We start from the raw sequence: 21,601 nt of genomic DNA, 5'->3' as shown, positions 1-21,601 counted from the left end.
TTTGTATCCTCATAATGTGTTATCATTTATTTCGTAAAAATTGCCCAAGTGACAATTTGTTTACAAGAGCAAATCCATCTACAAACTAATTTGGTTCCAAATATAAAGTTGGAATGCGTACCTTTTGTGTGTTTTACACATTATGGAGATCGAAATATTGCTCCATTTGTAGTATTCATGTTACAGGATCCTTGCCATCAAATCATGATTAACATTTCTTTTTTCTCGTCATGAGTTTCCTTTACTACCCTTTAGCCATTAGTAAGCATTTCTTGTAGAAACTTTGTCAAATCTGTCTTCAAATCTTGCATGTTGCCTATAAGTTTTTATTCTATACCATCCATCTTAGTTTCCACATCATTCATCTGAGCTTCCATGCCTTTCTTTAAACGATCCATCTTATCTTCCACGTCATTCATTTTAGCTTCCATGCCTTTCTTTAAACAATCCATCTTAGCTTCTGTTACTTTTTGTGAGAGTGAATTTTGTTGCACTTGGTCTTGTAATTTTGATATATCATGTTGAATTTCTTCCTCTTCTTCACGAGTCATGCTAGATATTTCAGGTTTCTTACTAGGTATTTCCATTTTCTTTCTCCGAGGCATAAATTAATGATAATAATACTTCACTATGCCCTTTGAGTTCCTTTAAACTATTTTTTTGAACCAAACATATGCAAAATTTTAAAAAAACTACACACCTTTTTTCACTTTGTTGGAGCTCGATATTGAATCTGTTGTATCTCTGTAATTTCGGATCTCCAAGGTCTAAAATTTCGTCCCGAGGTAGCCTTCTGAGTCCTCTTTCCACCCCCACAAGTCTAATCAAGATTGGATTCTCCAAGGAAGAGTTATGCCAAATCTCCGACGATGACCTGATTATAGACTAATTCAGCATAAGGAACTTGTACGAAGTGCCATGTGTCACTGTTTCGACCTTAGGATTTGAAACGATACACAGAAAACTACAGGCCATCCTATTTCTTTAACTTTTAGGAAATTACAATCTGATTCTCAGAGAGAAAGTTATGACAATTTTCCCCAAGTCACCTATTTGAGATATAATTCGGGAGCCTGCAAAAACCCTAACTTCCTTGGATCCTATCTCCGAAAATATAGCGAGAAAAGATTTGAAATTTGGATGCAAGGTTCATCTAGATTTCGACTCAAATGGGTTTTAATGTCAACATTTGAAATGTTGTAGAAAAACAATTATAGCGAAAATTCTATGATGACGTGTTTGGAGTAGTGAAACCCTAGAATCCAAAGCTCTGATACGAAATGTTACATAACCAACTCACAAAATAGAAGAAAAGATAGATCAACGACTTCAAAATCAGCCTCTTCGAGGGGGAAACCTCCTTTACAATACACAAATGAAAAATTCTTGGATGATACAAATGAGAAAACCTCCTTTTTATATATAAGAGTCTAAGGGGTCACAATATAATCAAAGCCGGCATAACAATAATAATATAAGGGCACAACAATAACAATAAGGGCTACAATAGTAATGGGGGAATCACTAGTATTATAGGGACCTAACAGGGGGGATAGCTCAAGATTTGAACCCAAGACATCCGGTTCGGTGAGACTTCATTTCCATGACCATTTCCAATTGAGATACCCCAAGTGGACAAGGTTGCAATGTGTTTAATTCGATGTTTCCATAGCAATAAACTGAATAATTAATTTATCAGTTAAAAGAATTAATACTAGTTGTTGCAATAGGATTTTAGTAGTGAAATTTTCACACCCTTGGCACAATTCATTTCCAAATAAAAACAAATGGCTTCATAAAATTTATTAATAAATTTATTGTTCCCATATCGACCAAGGACGTTGAAGTCCCTTCATAAATTTTTCTCTGTGGCATTCTCGCTCTGCGACTGTCTTGGCGAAAGTGTCGATGCCGCAACTCATGGAAACCTTGGCAAGGAAGAGGTCGTCATTTCTTGAATCTTCCAAATTGAAGAAGCCTTCGAAAACATGTCCGATTTCTTAAATTTGGCATATCAATTGATGACACGTCCCTTTTTCACTACCCCTAAAAGATCACCTAAAATGGTCTCCATTGTCTCTTGCACCGTTTCCAATGCCAATGTCGCTTCCTCTTTGTTGAGATCTACTCCTGTGCATGATATCCTAGCACTGCACACTCCTCTCTCTATGCACAGTGGCCATATGCCACTATGTGCTTTTCCCCAATGTAGAACTCATAGGTCTCCACACTACTTCTGCTCCATCATGTTCACTCCACCACTTGCAACTGCATACCCCAAAAATTTCACTGACGATCTACAAGTCCTTGAAACCCTTCAATATTGATATCGTGTTGTGTAGCTTACTTATGAACAAAACCAACTATCCCTGACCTATCAAGACCCTCCTTCACATGGTCGCAACGTTATGCATACAACATTTTCCCACCACTTGTCTTATCACTGGTGAGTATGTTTTCCACATTCATTGTAGAGGAAACACTCTACAAATGCCACTCCATTTATTGTGCACCTTTGCAACCCACATAAGCCCCATTCCTCCTCTACATGGTATCACAACACTCTAAGAGAGTGTTGACTCATTGATACTGCGCCAATCACTTCCTAAATACTTCTGAGTGATTTTAACTATGTGCATCAACTCCTTAGCATTTCCTGCCACTGTCACTACCATTTCCTCTTAACTGGGCTGGAAAAACGGTGATTCCACATAGATCAGATAACCCATCTTGCATCTAACTCACAATGCCACATCAAATTTGTTAGCATTTTGATCAATGAACTGAATTCATCATGGGCTTCATCATCCTCACAACCAGCAGACAATGTCCTAGACCGAGCACCCCAATTAGGCTACCCAGAAATACGGGCAACATGACGGAGATGAGAACCCCACTTCTCGCATTCCACTTTGTCTCCCTAGTGCTGGATAAATTTGACGTCCACGCACATTCTATCTCCAAGACCACAAAAACACCACCAGATACCCATGAACTTGTAGAGTCTTGGAAAATATAAAAGTAGCCGCCAAACTTACGATGAGCCAATCACAACTAGAGGTTCTTTGTTGATCACTAGGAACCCAGAAAACCTGAATTTTTTTATAGCCAAGAACCAATGATTTTTGCATTCTTCTTGAAGTTGCAGGTTGGCCAGACCCGCAACCCACTTCCAACCATAGGTTTGTTTACTTGGGATTCTCTCCAGCTACCACTCGGATAGCGTAGGGAAAAGGGGTTTTCCCGAGTGGTGCATTTTCTACTGCACCCTTTGGCCAGGAGGGTCGGAAAAAATAAAATAAAATTTTTAAAAAATATTTCCACACAGAGCTGCAAAAGCTAAACATAAACACCTTCACAAATAACAAAGAAAACCAATAAATTTAATCACCCAAAAATTTACAATATACAACTGCTGCAAGTAAAACCGGAACTGCAAATAACAAGAAATTGTTGCAAATAATAAGAACACGATGGAAATAAACAGATATAAGGTTATGTTGATGGTGCTTGACTCACCAAATTTCAGGGGATCTCCCTGATATGAAGTTCCAACTAGACCTCACACTGTTTGGAGCTGGAGTCCCAGCGGTGGGTAGTAATGTTATGCCTTGACCGCGGAAATGCGCAGAGGGAAGTATGATAACTTTGGGTGAGAGAAAGTGTGTAACCCTACGGAGAGTCAAGTGCGATGCATGAAGGTTCCAACACATGAATGGAAAAGGAAGTGTGCCCCTTGGAAGCCTGTAATAGTACGCAGCTTGAAAGGAACACACGAGTGAAATGACATCACAAGCTAAGATGCAGAATAGTCCACAAGTTAAAGTGATGAGTTAATACAACAACACACATTCAACAAGATTCATACAAATGAAAAAAAAAAAGTTCGTAACCATATGCGTAAGTTAAATAACATACATTGCCAATACAACAAAAATAATCCTACTATATTAACAACATATCCATGAAAGTGTGTTGGATCTGATTTTATTATTATAAGTGAAATTTCCATCCATACACACACCATTGACAATCACTAGCCCCAAAGTGGAACATCGCAATCAAGAACACTTTCTCCTCCAAATAAGTATACTCACTCTACACTATGGAGAAGCCAAGGCTCTTCACAATACTCCGAAGATCTTCCTAAGCCTAAGCCTAGCAAAAAGCTTGGCTCCCAAAATCGTGTTATATGAGTTATGAGGTTCTATTTATAACAAGAGTGGGTGACTCTTCAATTCTCCTTTGTAACCTTTGGACTACCCTCATGACTCTTCAATTTTTTTACAAAATGAAACATCACATTACATGATGATTCTTCATATTCTAATATTGGCACTTGGAACTTCAATAACAAATTACAAATAATATTACATTTTACACTCGTAACCATATAGGAAAAAATAAGGTAGAGACAACTTAATAGCCTAACAAGACAAGAGACTATGATGCTTGAGTTTGGGAACACTCTAGCTCAGCAACTTCCACTTGATGATTCTTGGTCATGTATCGATGCCAATCTTGGTACTATGTGATGACACCCCCAAACTGCATGATGGTGTCAGGCTGGAAGCGGAATCTGGCCTCCATAGCATCCAAGTACAATGAGTTGGAACCAATCTTAACTTATTTCTTGAGTAAGAGCAACATGGTTCTTATCTGGTCGAGACCACCGCTGTAGTTCTGCATGTTTTGTCTATTCAACTCTACATCCTCCTTGGTGGAAACCTATCTCAACTGCTTTAAGTACTCTTCAATCTCCTGCCTGACATGGTGTTTGCGTTTAGCTTCGGTGAGTGAGCTGACTGATGGGATTTTGTGGGTTCTCACCATGAAGTCGAAAATGTTTTACAACCATACATATGAGGGATGAATGTGTAGAAATTTTGAATAATTTAACACATATTCACAGAGATTATCCTGATCATACAATTATAAGCGGAACATGTATAATACATAATCTCCTCTACATTGATCATCAATTTACAGAAGCAGAAACATTCACAGGCACACATAGAAGCATCAATCAAACTCATTAACACAGTATGTATCCCGGGGAAAGCATCTCGCTAAAAACCCCACACTATCTGTATATTATATTGATTGAATCATGTAACATTACAAAGTACAATGCTTATCACAAGCAATACAGTACCAGCTCCACCTGTTACACACAATACAACTCAGATCTGATCTCCAAATCTCCCCGCTGCTTGCCTGCCTCTCCAGCTCAATACCTGCTCAAGAACTGATGAGAATGGCTTACCAAACTCGTATTTGACCTGCAAATAATCACTCACACTCTGTTGGACGTGAGCACAGGCTACAATTCTTGATATTGGCCAATTCATTGGCATACTCAATCCCTCTGATTGTGCAAATCATCATGCACAGCTATAGTCACAACTGATAGCAATCTGATCCTCTAACACCTGTCCCTGCTGAACTGAACATGCACTGACATGCAACTGAGTTAACTGATGTATTGTATAGATGCATTATGAGTTAATAACTTGTGAATTAATTAATAACTAATTCACCCAACTCATCTCTAGTCTATTGATCAGTTAGACTAAATACAACTAGTTTAACAAGGTTAAACTGAACACAACTCCATCAACTGCACCTCCAGTCCACTAAACTCAACTCACTTGAGTTGTAACTGAAGTCTTGCATGCAAATATTAGTCATCCCATAGGTAACCACGTATTTCCCTCTGGGATCTGCATGTACCACATCCGTAGCTCATCCTGAAGTGCTCCAAGAGAATAAGATCAAGTTTATAATCCAAATATTATTATGAGACAATAATATTTGACTTTTCTATTTTGGACAGCCAGTCTAAAAATAGACTTTGATCACTCACATTGTGGTCACCCACACTGTGGTCACCCACACTGTGATCACTCATACTGTGATCATCCACACTGTGATCAAAAATAGAACTTGCGCCATAATTTGCCTGCGGGCCCACTTAGTGAAGGCGACTCTTTTCACTAAGCTCCATCATCTTGTTGCATTCTCAACAAGCATTTCTTGTTGCACACTTTTCAACAGAATGTTTCCAATGAACGAGGTGAGTTTCTTGTTATTCCGAATGAACATTTGAACTCTTGCTTTCTCTAACTCTGCCTGCGGCTTCATCTTCTTTGCCAAAGTAAGCGGTGCCCCTTTGTATCGCATTGTCCATTCTTTCACGGTGTTGATGGAAGTTTGCACATTCCTAAGAGTCTTGACACATTCCTTTCTCTGTTGCTGCAAGCTATGAAAGTGAACAACTACCATATGCATGGTCATGAGCTCCTCATAGAGGTTCTGCATGGTCTCTCCAAGTGTTGATACTTCACCAAGTATTGATGTTCTCATTCCCCCAAGTAGACCTATGAAAAGATTGCGTTCTGTGCTGCTACATGGAGCCGTTCTATCTCTTGCTAGGAAACTTGTATATTTTGTACCAATTGCTTACTCTCGGCCATCAAATACTGAGTGTTTTATCTTGTCGCACCTGCGAAGGCCAAGTTGGCTTCAACAATGGCATTCAAATTCTGGCTGGTGTCTACCACTATCACCCTTTCTCTAATGAATGTAGGTGATGCATGACCCTCCGAAAAATTCTCTCTCCACACTTGTACAATCCTCTTCTGAAGTTCTATATATGAAATATTTTACACATCCATTATTGGATCATCATCAAGAGGAACTATGTCCCCTTCCTCACTCAGGGCTAACTCTACGACTGGAGGTGGTGGAGACTAAACGGTGACCTGTGGTGCACTAGGAATCATGTCAACATCTTCATCCTGCGGTTCTGGTTCCAACTCCATGTCCGCAACTTCAATCAAGTCTTCAATCTGCTGAGCAAGCTCCTGATCTTGCATATGTTTGCTCTCCCCCTATGCTGTTGGTTGGTTATGTCCTTGCTCTTCAACTTGAATCAATGTTGTTTCTCCTGACGTTGCACATTTACTTTCTTCTTCTTCCTTCTTCTACTTATCCTCATGTTCTTCCCTCCTTTGTTCCCATTCTTACCTCAATTCTTGTTCTGCTTTCTGTGCCCTCAATTATGCTTCCTGCAAGCTCTGCTTTTCTCTCTTCCTCCGCTCTGCTCTCTATCTCCTTTGCTTCCTCTGCCAAAGCTGCTTGCATAAGGATTGAATCTGCTTTCACTCTGCATATTTGTTCTCCCTTTATTCTGTCAACAACCTTTATTGTATTGGATTGTTACCTTATGTTACTGCTGCTGGACTTGTTGCCATGTTAGTGTTGACTCCTTTTCTATAAATAGTTGAGTGTCTGCATATTGGCAAGTTAGCTTGCACTTGTTGAACTTCTTCTCCAGTACTAATTTCAGTGGTCTCTCTTGAAGCAACTCTCTTTGGTTCCATGGTAACAATGACTACTGGAGAGAAGTGCTTCACAAGTGTGGTACTCGAGGGACAAAAAGGACACTCATGGCAAGCAAATATTATCTTAAGCAAATCTACTTTCAAGGCATGATCAAGCAACAAACTGGGCATTTGATGGGAAGGATTGCAAAATTTTCATTGGTAGGAGGGATTGGTTTCTTGTGGGAACTTCACACTACGTAGGCCTAGCAGCCAAGGATGAAGCTTAAGGTTTGCGCGGTCCTAGCTCGGGAAAACTCTAGGAGAGACAGCGCATTGCACAATCTCAGTTGCCAAGGTGAAAAGGTGACCCTTGAAACTTCGTAGTGCACATATGGAGGTTAAATTTACGACGCACTGCACAGTTATAGAGGCCAAGCTTGTGGCTTGAACCTTAGGATTGCGCAGTGCCTAATTGAGCAAGGAAAAATCGGCCAAGGGAAGTACAAATATGCATGGTGGAAGTGTGAAAAATGAGTAGACCTAAGTGATGGTGTGAGTTTGAGTGTAGATCTGACTAAGTGTGAATGAATCATGATAGATCAAGTGCAGAAACAGATCAAACATAAGGAAAATCAAGTATGTCAGGAGAGTCCCTGTAACGACGACCATGAATGCAAAAATAGGAAAACCGATGTGACACTTGTGAAAGGCAAGCAATAGATTGAAACAACACTTCTACAACCTAAAACAAATTGAAATGGTAGTAACCTTGAAGATAAATAAGCAAAACAACACTCACACAAGTGAAACGATAAAAAGAGAAAGAAATGACAGCAAAAGGCGATAAAAGCAAAAGTCATCCTAAAAAGCGACAATGACCCCACTGAAGGTTCCCTGATCTCTTCAGGAATGCTAGGGCTCCAAGATCGAATGCTCAAATGAGCTTTAGAGGCATTGATAAACTAGATTTGAGAAAATGAGGTTTTATGACACGCATGCCTGAGATCAAAGACAAAAGCGACACTTGGCAGAAACTTCTAAAAATAGCAATGTTCCATCTTCAAGAAACTAATAATAGATCCCTACTTCCTAGGGATGCATTTTCTCCTTTAGTTTTATTTATTTTTGGGGGTAAACTTGCCATTAGCACAACCGGGAAAGACTAGGTAGTTTTGGGGAATTGGGCAACTTTTTGGCTTAGTGTGCACTACGCAGTTTCTGAGCTTAATGAGGGTTGCATGATTTTTGGGCTCAGTGCTAGGCTACCTTCCATGATTGCGCAGTTTCTGACCTCAAGGTTAACGATGAGTTAGGACTACGCAATTCCTATCATCAAGGCTGCTCGCCCTCAAGGATTGCGCAGTTTCTTGAGGCAAGCCTAAAACTGTTGTGAGACCAAGTTGGGAAATCAGCTTGTGACTTAGAAAGATAAGCTATGTGAGAAAACACAAGCGAAAATGAAAAGATGAGTTTCATTCGAAGCATGAATACATGGATCAGTGCAATATTAGATGTTGTAGATAAGAAGGGAGGCTCTAAAATCAAAGCATAGGAAAATTTTTGGAGGGTTGTTGTAGTCGCTGCAACAGCTTGGAGTCTGAATTCCTTTTCCATTAACAAAAGCAAGATTTACATCATAGGTATCCTTCCTTGCCATGGCAACAAGGAGGATACATGTTGAAATGTGGTTTTCGTTGATGTCAACCTAAATAACACCAAATGATGCCCCACTTTTGTTGACCAAAATGACATGATAATTCATGATGTTTCAAGTCAAGATCATCCTTGATGGATTCTCCTCATTGAATTGATTCTGATGGTATGTGGCACATCTTGAGAGCCTTCACGGTGTGTGAATTATGCTTGCTTGAAGATGAAGGACCCAATTTGAGGGTAAAAACTCTAAGGGTTGGTGATATGGAAACTCTTCCTTGGCCATCTAAAATACTCATGTCATAAGGATCCTAATCAAAGATTAAAATAATGTCACTTATGAAAAAGGGTTGAGTATAAATTTAATCTTTAAAGATCTTAGAAATTGTGAGGGTTTTGACTCTAAAGTAATTTTGAAATTCAAAATTAAAACCTTCAAAGGAATTTTTCCCTCTACAATTTGAATTTAAAATTCAAAAGTCCTCCCTCTGAAAGGGAATTCAGTTACCTTCTTGACCCCCCTCCAAAATCTATTTAAAGGCACTTGATTAGCCTTTTTCATGCAATCAATTTGAATGCATTATCTTTGATCTAGCTTTGTGATTTGTCTAAGCCTTGTGGAGAAAGGAAGCATCAAATGAGAGGCCCAATTCTCTTGTGCAACACGGATTTTAAGAAAAACAAGTCTATTGAGTTTTTGACACATATATTTTGGGATTTATTGAAGCAATCTCTAAGCCCTAATTTAAACTGCGAACATGTATTTCATTGTTGATCTTTGTGGTAGTCTATCAAGGCATGAACTTAACACCCTTGTTTGTGAAGCCCTGAAATTAACTATGACAATGTTTGAAACAAACAAGAGGTTTGAGGGAAGTTTTTTCATTTATTTTTTTGGGCACTTGGATATTAGATTTATTGTTTATTGCAGGCATAAATGTCTCATCCCTTTCTATGGAATCATCTATGCACATAAGGTTTTGATCATTAGTCTTTGTAACCAACGAAGTAGTAGGAGTATTACAATTGGTTAAAATTTGAAGTAGTAAAGGGCAATGATATTCCTTGCAGAAAATTCGTTTTGATTGAAGCATCATTTGAGTCCTTGCGACAGTCCTTGTTGACAAATACATTATCTAAAATTCCGACCTGTAACATTTTAAGATCATTCCTTAAGAAATTGGTCTCAACTTGCTTGTGAATGCGTAGTAGTACTAGCATTAAACTCACATTGTAGTTACTTCCAAGTATGCAGTTCTAAGCATAATGTCCCGATTCCATTTATCTCTACAATTTGAGCGAGTTTCGGGAAAAACAAAGAACTTAGAGCCATATCTGAATAGATTCAACTATGGAACATTTACAATTATAGTGGCATATTCCAGTGGATTTGAAAACTTGTTGCTTGTGTGAAATCCTTATGATTGTGTTGAATCAATGCTCCACAAAAAAGTATCCTACATATGTACCTGACCCTACAACTCCAAAAGTAACTCAAAGTTAAGCTGACTCAAGTGGTGGGCTCCAGTATTTATAGCAATACTGCTACAACTCCTGGAGCTTCCTTTTCTAATTTTATCAACTTGGTAGTTCGTAACAAACTTGGAAGCGACGGTGCTATATGCACAAGTACTAGCTCTTGTCGCAGCTGTCACTTGGTCAGCTGGCACAAGTCCGCTAGGGCTCAAGCCAACTTCTATATGTTCTCAGAAGAAGCTTTCTAAATGATGAACGAAGGCTATCTCAAAGGAAATTAACCTACTTTGCAAGAATGAACTGAAAGCCAACAAAGCATGGAAACCCTAGTAAACCCTAATCTGACTAGCTTAATCCTTATAATGCAATGATGGGAATGCAACTACTAATAATGATGCCATTACTTCTAGTGAGATGAGATGCATGAATTTAAACTACTTCCATTGAAGAGAACACGTTTTTTTATTTTTTCTCAAGTGGGTGGAGTTATTATGATTGTGCTTCTTACTGGGTCTTGACTGTGCAGGGGTAGTTCAAGGGGAGGAAGGCTTGGGAAAGGTCAGGAGGACTCTGAGAGGTTCCAGGGGATCCCTAACATCATTCCATAGAAGTTCACAACGTTCAGGTGCTTGGCAACCGTGTTTGCAGGCTTCTACAGGATGTCTGCAGGGGATCCTACAGGAAGCTCGGGATTTCTACAGGAAGTCTGCTAACTTCTACAGGATGTTCTGCAGTCGGAGTTTTGGGTGATGGAGGAGTGAAGGAGCTGTATGGGTGGATGGGTAAGATGAAAGGGGAGCTTTAGATGGCTCAGGGACAGAGAGATGAGATGGGGGGAGAGTGGATAGAGCTGGTTGGTCGATAGAAGGGTAGAGGTAATGGAAGGCCGAAAAGATTGAGCAATGTGGACAGTAGAAGGGTTGGAAGGAAAATGAGCTGAACAGAGGATGAGTAGGTGGCTTAGGCACGGTTTAGAAGGATAAGAACACGATGAAGTGGTGCTGCGCAGTGTAAATGAAACAAATCACCCTTATCTTGCATGTAATACGAAAGTTCACCAACCTATTCTAACTGTTTTATTAGGAATCAAAGAACAACAATGTAAGTTGAAGGGAAACCGTGCATGATGCTGAACCAAAGAGTCATTACTCAAGATATAATTGTATGGACAATTCTTCAACCGAAAACATTACATCAATACTTGCATGCATATGTTAAAACAATATTTTTGGCAGTTGGCACGGTCTACACTTCCGGTCCCCAAACAGAGGTGAAAGTGAGCATGCATTCAACCTTTTTTTGACTCAACGTAACTTCAATCTCCCTACGCTAATTCTGAACTACTGAAACAACTGCATTCATGAAACTAACCTACATAACCAAACCAAAACAATCAACTCAGCAAACTGTGTTTTCCAAGTGCATGTAAAGGAAAGAAATGCAATGATAAAAGAAAGACAAGTAACAATACAAAGAAAAGGAGGTCTATTGCTCTCAGGTTGGGCCCTAACCTGAGAGCTATAGCTCCTCTAAGAACTCAGAATTGAATCCAAATCTGCCTGCCTTTTATTAAAAGATCATAATCATGAGTCTAACAACATGCCAAAATTGGCTTACAAAGAGCAAAAACAGAGCTACAGCTCGTGATTCAAAATCTACAACAAAGGTTCAAGAGTCTCATCGAAGGCTACAGCCTCAATATTTATACATGATCAGGGCCAAGCTGGCCTCCTCGATTAGTGGGGCTTGGCTGTCCAACTAAAAGTAAACTGCTGTTCCTGTAGAATCCGTTGGCTGCCTTCTAGCTCGGTGGTGATAGCTGTTGGAGCTCGGAGTTGGGGTGGAGATCACGAGGAAGGTCATTCAAGGCCGTGGACAACCTCCCTATAAACCCGCAATGCCACCTTGGCTGTCTCCTTGTATTCATTTGCGTGGTCTTTGCTCCATTTAATGTCAAAAAACCTGAAATCATCATGTATTAGCCACATAGGCATAATGACTGCCCTTCTTCCTAAAAATAACACAAATATACTAAGAAATGATGCATAAGTGATAAAAAATGAAGGGTTGAGCAAGGTAAGTAGGCCAAATGAGCCCAAATTGTTACCAAAAATTGGGGCTCATCATCACCCCCCAGCTAAAATACTTGCTCATCCTTAAGCAACTAGTCCAACTCTTCATCCTTCATTGCCTTTACTGCTACCCTTACATCCCAAGCCTCTGTAGTAGTGTCCTCCTTGTTGATATGAAACCCAGCCCTTCTGTTTACCTCTTCCCACTGTTCATTATCATCTGTCTTTGTGCTGCTTTCCATCAATCCTAGCAGCAGTGGTGGGCTGAGTTTAAGGCCAATCCAGCTGGCCTGGAGGTTTTGCATGGATTTCTTATAGAGGGCTACCCGTACCAGAGCTTCCCTCATCCGAGTTGGGGTATGGTACTCTCGGATTTTCAGACTGTGTGCCATTGTATTCCATCTGCGTGTGCATGCTTGGACAACGTTGTCTCCTAACAATCTCTCCATGTCCTCAGAATGAGCTATGGCTTGGGCCTGTTGATCCATATAACTTAATGAAGCTTGAGGGTCAGTGGACAAACGTTGGTGTGCCGAGATTAGTGCAACTGGATCTCCTGGTTCTGGTCTGATGAGCAATGGCTCGTTCAGCTCTCGGTTCATGATTGCTTTGGCTTCTGCTGCTCTTTTGTCCTCATGGTTCAGCCATGAGGCAAATTCCATTAATTGCATATCTCCCAAGGCCGTATTGGGATCCCATGAAACTACATTAGGCAGGGCCAGATTATGGAGGTAGAACTTCGCTAATTTGGCCCTATCCTCTGATGAGCTAGTACTGCAAACTTCAGTGAATTGCTGCGGGTCTTGGAGCTGAGAGATACCTCTTTGCGCCAAGGTATTGATTTGGAATTGCAGCCATTGGTCTTTCAAGTACAAGCCATAGGATTTGGCCGGCTGCCTGCATTGGATAGCATCCATGGCCCAGCTAGCCATGCAGGCCAATTGTGCTTCTTTCTGCTGCAGCTGTTCTCTGAGAGCTTGCACCTCAATTTGTGCTTGCTGTTCTGCTTCCTGTAGAAGTGTGGTTGGCTCCCCAAGACCGGTGTTCAGTTCCTTTTTGCCTTGCTGTTCCTCTGTGGTGTCCTTGGAGGATGTACCTGTCCCTGCCCTCAGCTCCTGTAGCTGCAATCTCAGCTTCTGGTTTTCTTCCTGTAGGAACACGCGTTGGCAATTTGCCACGTGTTTGGCCATGGACAATTCACTTCTGGCCTCTTTGAGCTGCTCCTGTAAGGGACCTATGTCCGCCACACCCTTTGACTTGGCTATTTTCATCCACGTGTGTGTACGGACTCTTTCTTCCTCCAATGCAAAAAACAGTGGCACAATAAATTTCTGAGGTATAATTTTGCCAGCCTCTAAAAAGTTGTAATATGAACTCAGACTTGGCTGAGGGCTGGGCTCTGGTATATGCTCTTTCTCCACTTCCTTTGGTGGCTCTACTTCACCCTCCCTTGGTGGTGATAAGGGTGCTTCTCCTTCCATTCTCTCAGTTTCTTTAAGCCTGGCTAAGGTTTCCTGTAGAGCATCTTCAACATCCTGTAGCCGAGATTTTTCAGTCAATTGGTCTAACTTTTCTTGCCATGTAGTTTTCTTCGGACTCCCCCTCTCATAGGTGACTGATATCCTCGAGGGGGACCTTTCCTTGGGCGAAGTAGGGGCATCTTCAATGATGATCGGGCTGTTGGACGGAGGCTGTGGCTTGCCCGTCTTTATTCTCACACTTCTTCGAGCTTTAAAGTATAGAGGGGTCTCCCTCTTTCTCTTCTCCTTTGGCTTAGGAGGTGTGCTGAGGGTGGCCAGCACAACTGCTGCCTCCCTTTCATGAATGTCAGCTTTCTTCTCCTTGGGTTTCACTTTTTCGGGGCTTCTTGTAGAAGACCCTGTTTTAGTCGATTTCGGGCTTCCTGTAGAAGACCCTTTTTCAATTAATTTCGGGCTTCCTGTAGAAGCCGGTTTCAGCTTTCCTGTAGAAACAAGTGTCACCGCCTTGGTTTGCTTTGCTGCATGAGTTTTGCTTTTTGACGTGGTTGTGGTCGCTGTCGAGGCACTCTTGCTGATGTGGACCTTCTCAGCCTTGTCCACTCTGCCTTGCAACCTTTTCTCTCTTGCTGTCAAGATGGGTGTGTCATCTTTCTCCTTGTCACCCTTTTTCTCTTGTTTCTTCTCTTGCTTTTTCTTCTGCTCTGTGGTCGGGGTCTTTTGGCCTTTTTCTTTCTTCACTGAGGGCACTGACTCTTTCTCCTCACTGCTAGATGAACCGGGCTCTTCGGTCAACATCTTTATATCCCCATCCTTTGTCAAATTTCTGAAGGATTCCCATGAGAGAGGAACCTTGTATGTGTGGAGCGCATCCTCCACGAGGAGTTTGATCAGTCCATGGTGGGCTACCTGGTCTGGTGTGCCTTCTTTCAACTTGGTTGCACACTCAATCAGAGATTGTAGTAGAAAGTAGGGGAGACTGAGCTTGTTTTCTACAGGTAGATCCATCTGGTGCCGTAATTCAGTGAGTAACCGAAAATGATACCCGTATACAATGCTAAAACGGCCTTCGTAGGTGATGTACTTCATAATTTGCAGGCTAACTTCATTCCACGGTGGCAGTAAACTGGTTCTACGAACCCCATTTTTGTCTTCTGAGAATTCCTCCTCTGGTGGAAAGAATTCTTTCTTAGCTTGTTGGCCCAATTTCCTTTCTTCTTTATCCCATGGTAATCCCATTGGGAGCTCCGTAACTCGGCTGATGAATTGTGAGGTGAGTTTGAGGCTTAAACCCCTGAAGTTAATGGTGGCCAACGTTTTAGATTTCGGCCTCAGAGCTTGCAAAAACTCTTCTGCCACTTCGTCGTCATAGCCCTGCAATTTGTCACAGAAGGATATCCATTGCGCTCGTGTGAAGAGCTCCACCACCTCAGGATTTTCTCTTAACTTCATTGAATCAGTGGGTTCCCTTCTGATGAACCCACCTGGCATGGTGAGAAACTGCTGCGTTAGCTGGAGGTGGCAAATGCGGAAGAAATTTGGTCTACTGGGACAAAGAGTAGGATTACGCCTCTGTCAGGCACATAATTCACAAATCTTATCCCCTGAGAACCTTAACACAGCTAATTACACTGACATCCTGTAGGACGACAGTTCATGCACGACATACAACATTTGCAACAATTTTCTACGACCAGACTGTAGACGACGATTCTGCCACCTTCAAAAACCAATTGCATGGAGAGTTCAGGCTTACCTTTTTAATCCGCCATCTTTTGACGTGAGGAACCCGACTTCCTGTAGAAACAACTTTCCTGTAGGAGCAGCGTGCGATTTCCGGGGGATACTGCAGTGGGTCTGCGCTCTTGGTGTTGCTTCACAGGCGTTCTGATGGCCAAAGACTCAGAGTATCGAGTTGCAGAGGGATCCGGATGATCACTCGAGTCTCAAACGGTGAATGATAAATGCATGGGGTGGCAATCTAGCCGATTAGATTTGAATCGGCGGAATCCATGGCGCGGGGGTGAGCTGTCCTTGCCGGACCGTTGGATGACGTCATCCCATCATTTGGCTGCGAGTTCCCTTACTGCCGCATCATTCCCCGCAGATCCGCCGCCGTCTCTTCTGTTAAACTCGTTTTTTTTTACGGTATTGCTCTCACGTGTGTACTGCCCGTTTCTTTTGCCACGACCGCCACCCAAACATCCGACTAGACCATTAACTGATCGACGTGGCCAGTCGAATGGCCATACAACCGCTCAACCCATTCACTTCACACTTGCAAACATTTCCAAAGTAAAATTCATGCAATTCGATGGAAGAAAGGGTCGAGACACTTACCTGTGCGGCCGCAACGTGATTTTTCGGTTCTTGGACGATGATGAGTGGATTTATCTGCTGTTGGTGGATTTGCACAGGCCCGGAGGTTCATATTCATAGGCCGCTGACGATGGATTTGATGCTTCGGCTGCATGCGCCCGCGTTTTCATTGTATATGGCAAGCGCTGTGAACGGTGTGCACTCTAGCGGGCTTAATTGTTACGGGACTCCTGAAGGATGTCTTGTAACAGTTTTTTCCTCCTCGGGTGCATGCTGCACGACGAAGGCAATGGCCCCACGATCACGCTCACAGAGCTCATCGATGGCTGGGATGGATATGGTATGACATCTCAGCGTTTTTTTTCATCTCAAAAATTGCTTTTCTCTTGATAACTCAATGATCTGCTTTGATGGTGTAGGTAACTTCATTGCATGTCGACAGGGATGGTAGAAAGAGGTGACAACAGTGTATAAGGGTGACAACAGTAGCTTGCATGCGTTCAAACCGATCCTTGGTCGTTAGATCTCCTCATAAAATGAATTCTGGGCCGTCCCGAACTTCTACAGGAAGTTTCCTGTAGAAATACAGAACTTCCTGTAGAAAGTTTGCGTTTCCTGTAGAAAGTCTGCACCTTCCTGTAGAAAGTCTGCATCTTCCTGTAGAAGACTCAAGCCGTGATGAAATTGTGCACATACCTTGGAGAAAATGAGTATTCTTGGAGGAGGTGCTGGTGAGGTCTCCTGGCAGCATGATAAGGATATTTGGCTTTGCGTTAAAAGACCTCCTCTCCTTCATAGAACACCTGCAACCTGCATGCATTTTCACATTATAAACTTGCTGTCCTCGTTTTTTTTTTTTTTTGCTTATTGTTTTTTTTTCTCCTTTTTTGAAAGATAACAGGGGCGCCTCAATGAGGTTTTCACCCTTGCCATCTGCCTTAAGCACCTCAAAGAGGTTTTCACTCAAGGATCTTTTTTTTTTTTAAATCTTTTTTTTTTTTTTTTTGAAAGATAATAGGGGCGCCTCAATGAGGTTTTCACCCCTACCACCTGCCTTGGGAGCCTCAAAAAGGTTTTCACCCAAGAATCTTTATTATTTATTTATTTTTATTTTTTAGATCTTTCAGGGTATGCCCAAAGCAGAGGCAGAACCCTTCTCTATGACCAACACTGATTTCTCCATAGTTTTGATGAACTCTTGTCTTGAGAGAGGTTTCCATGTAGATCTTCAATCGATGCCCATTGACAAGCATGGGGATGGCTTCCTCATCAATGGTTCGAATAAGAACAGATCCATTGTCATGGCATTTTTCCACTGCATATGGTCCTAGCCATCTGGTTCTCAGCTTCCCCTTGAAATATTTGTACCTGGAGTCATACAACAAGGCCCAATCTCCCGGCTGGAATTACTTGTCATGGAGGTGTTGGTCATGCCACACCTTTCTCCGAAGTTGAACCACTTCTGAGTGAAGGAGGGCCTGCATCCGGTGCTCGTCCAGTCCATTCAGCTGCAATAACCTTTCTTGTTGTGCATGGCTGAGATCTAGGTCCAGCTGAGCTGCCATCCTCAAAGTGTTGTATTCAAATTCAATGGACAACAAAGCTTTCTTCCCATAGACCAGCTCATAAGGTGTGAAGCCGGTGGTGGTCTTCCAGGTGGTGTTGTAAGCCCATGTGGCCTCAACCAGGCGATCTGCCCAATCTTTCCTACTGCTGCTCACCACCTTAGTAAAAATCCCTTCCAATGCTCTGTTGGTGACTTCCACTTGCCCATTTGCCTGTGGATGATAGGGGGTGGAAGTCCTATGCTTGATTTTGTGGTGAGTGAGCAGGTCTTCAATCAAGTTGGATGTGAACTGGCTCCCTTGATCGGTGACCAGCTCTCTTGGGTAGCCAAATTTGTAGAAGATGTTATCCCTTAAGAACTCAGCCACCTTTTCTTCTGTTGCTGCCTTGATTGCTTTAGTCTCTGCCCACTTTGTCAGGTAGTCAGTGCACACAATGATGTAAGACCTTTGCCGCGAAGGAGGGTTGATTGGACCCACAAAATCCATACCCCACTTCTCAAATGGCTCAAGAGTCACTTGAGGTTGGAGAGGCATCTCATCCCTTGGAGTCGGTTTCCCCATTCGTTGGCATCGGTCACATTGGCTGATATATCTTCTGACATCTTGAGGAAGTGTGGGCCAATAGTAGCCTGCCTGCAGGATTTTGAAGGCAGTCCTCTTTGCTGCAAAATGTCCTCCACAAGGCCCATCATGACAGGTGAGGAGGATATCAAAGACTTCCTCCTCCCTTACACAACGCCTTAAGATCTGATCAGGGCCAAGCTTGAACAGATTGCCCCCGATCCAAGTAAATGAGGCACTTTTTCTGATGATTCTGCTCTTCTTCCTTGAAGATAGGTGCGGAGGGAACTGTGCTGAAACAAGGTAGTTTTCTATATCAGCAAACCATGGAGAGAGTACTGAGATAGCAAACAGATGTTCATCGGGCATCTGGTCATCCAATGTTCCATCCTCATTTGCAGACAAATCCAATCTAGATAAAAAGTCAGCAACAACATTTTCTTTACCTGGTTTGTCAACAATGGTCAAATCAAACTGCTGCAACAAAAGTAACCATCTAATAATACGAGCATTCACATCTGGTTTATTCATTAAATATCTAATTGCAGCATGATCCGTATGTACAAAGGTTTGATAGCCAGTAATATAATGTCGGAACTTGTTCAATGCATGGACCACAGCCAAGAATTCTTTCTCGGTTACAGTGTAATTCAGTTCGGCTTTGGACAAGTTTTTGCTAACAAAGTAAATGGCATATGGAAGTTTTTGTTCAACTTGTCCTAAAGATGGCTTTGTTCGAGGCATCAGTGTGGATGTGGAAAGGTAGGGCCCAGTTTGGACCTCTCAAGATTGGGGTTGACACCAACTTGTCCTTTAATTCATTCAAAGCCCTCTGACAATCCTCAGTCCATTTAAACTCCACATCTTTTGCCAACAGGCCAAACAATGGCGAGGCTAGCTTGCTGAAGTCTTTAATGAATCTCCGGTAATACCCTGCTAATCCTAAGAAACTCCGGACATCCCTTACCTTTTGGGGAGGTGGAACCTTCTTGATGAGAGCAATTTTGTTAGGATCCACTTGTAACCCTTGGAAAGAAATGGTATGGCCTAGCACGGTCCCTTCAGTCATCAGGAATTCACATTTTTCAGGACTAAGGGACAGGTTCATCTCAATGCATTTGGTTAGGACCTTTTCCAGATTGGACAATGCTTCCTGGAAGTTGGACCCATAAGGAGTGAAGTCATCCATATAGATTTCCACCGCATCATGGACCAGCTCTGAGAAGATGCTCAAGACAGCTCTCTGGAAGGTAGCAGGAGCATTGCATAGCCCAAAGGGAAGGACTCGGTAGGCAAAGGTACCCCAAGGACAAGTGAAGGTGGTTTTATCTTGGTCTTCCGAGCTGATTTGGATTTGGTTGTACCCGCTAAACCCATCCAGGAAAGAGAAAAACTTCTTTCCTGCCAGTCCATCCAACACTTGGTCTATGAAAGGTAGAGGGAAATGGTCATTCTTGGTAGCTTTGTTCAGTTATCGGTAGTCCACACAGATTCTCCATTTCCCATTTTTCTTGGGAACCAACACCAGAGGGGACACCCATTCACTATCTGAGATGGGGTAAATGAATCCGGCATCCAACAGTTTTTGCAATTCTTCCTTGACAATGTCCTTAAGGGCTGGATTCATTCTCCTCTGAGGTTGCCTAACCGGCTTACAATCCTTTTTGATGTATATGTGATGGGTACAGACCGAAGGATGGACTCCTTTCATCTCCTTATAGCTGCAAGCAAAAGCATCTAGGTGACTGGCCAACAGGCTACACAGCTCCTTCTCCTGGGAAGGAGATAGGGAGGAGCTGATCTTTAACGTTCTCTCAGGGCCGAACTCCACATTCTTGACTCTGGGAGTGACAGGGTTGGTGGCACAAAGGTCCACTAAGGTGCTGGCTTGGGCGTCCTCCACCAATTTCTCTAAGGATAGTGCACTGGAAGGTGGATTCTGGATCAACGTATCAATCAAGTCATCCTCGGTTGGGGGGTCTCTTCTAGTGGTATCTAGGGTGCACAAAGGTGCTGAGTACACCTCATCCTCTTCTCCTTCCTCCAACCACAGTGGTAAGTCATGCTCTAAGGAGGGTTGGGCAGGAGGGTATAGGACTCGCTGCTTGGACATAGGACCGTTTTTGATGGTCATGTTTCCTGCACGACAACTTATGTAAGCATCTGCAGTGGCTAACCAAGGCCTTCCCAAAATAAGAGGATATCCAGTAAGCTTTGCCTTGGGTTGCAGAATCAAGAAATCTGCAGGGTATTCCCAAGAGTCGACAGAGACCAAGACATCCTCCACAATCCCTTCGGGAGTCACGGTGGAGTGATCTGCTAGTTGCAGGACTGTCGAGGTCTTCCTCAAGGAACCCTAAAGATTGAGTTTGAGCATGGTATCCCTGGTCATCACATTAATGGCAGCCCCCAAATCAATCAAGGTGTGAGGTATGATGGTGCCATTGATGTGGACATCTACTACAGGACTCCCAGGATCTAGGTACTTTGGGTAGATGACTTGTCCTAACATAAGGTCAGATAGTTGTCCTAAGACATTGATGGTTGAAGCATCTCTCTTTCGCCTACCTGGGTGTTTAAAACACTTTTCCTTAACCAGTTTGTTGTATATTGGCACATCCTTGATGTCTTGGAGAAGTGGTATTTTCACACACAACTGCTTGAGCTCTCCCAGAAGCTCATCCTCCTCTGGGTTGGGTTGTGTGGTGGCTGTTAGTCTCTCAGGAAAGGGTGGAATAGCCTTTGGTTCACTTCCTGTTTGTCCTCCTCGTCCTCTGGGGGAGGAGGTTGGCGATCCGGAAGAGTCTTTCCAGATCGAAGATTGATCTCCTGGATCTCCACAGCATAGGTAGGGCATGATGTTTCCCCAGTGTATACCTGCTGGACCTGTCTATTGTTGGGATTCGGGTTCGGTTGAGCAGGCATTTGAGGTTGCCTTGGAGGAGCAGGAGGTAATGGTTGAGGTTGAACTGGTGGTGGAGGCAAAATGGCGGGAGGAGTGTTGTACTGGGCCCTCCACCCCGACTGAGGTGCATTCCACTGAGGCTGTGGCTGGACATGTGAATGATATGAATGAGTAGTGGGTTGAGTAGGGTACTGAGGTGGATAAGACCATGGAGGAGGCATAGACCAGGAAGGATGAGCAG

This window comes from Pinus tabuliformis, chromosome 2_1 (genome assembly GCF_031772625.1).
Source record: "Pinus tabuliformis cultivar Carrire ecotype Pingquan chromosome 2_1, CPIR1, whole genome shotgun sequence".
NCBI lineage: Eukaryota > Viridiplantae > Streptophyta > Pinopsida > Pinales > Pinaceae > Pinus > Pinus tabuliformis.
The sequence above is the reverse complement of the archived record's forward strand: the minus strand, read 5'-3'. Positions refer to the sequence as shown.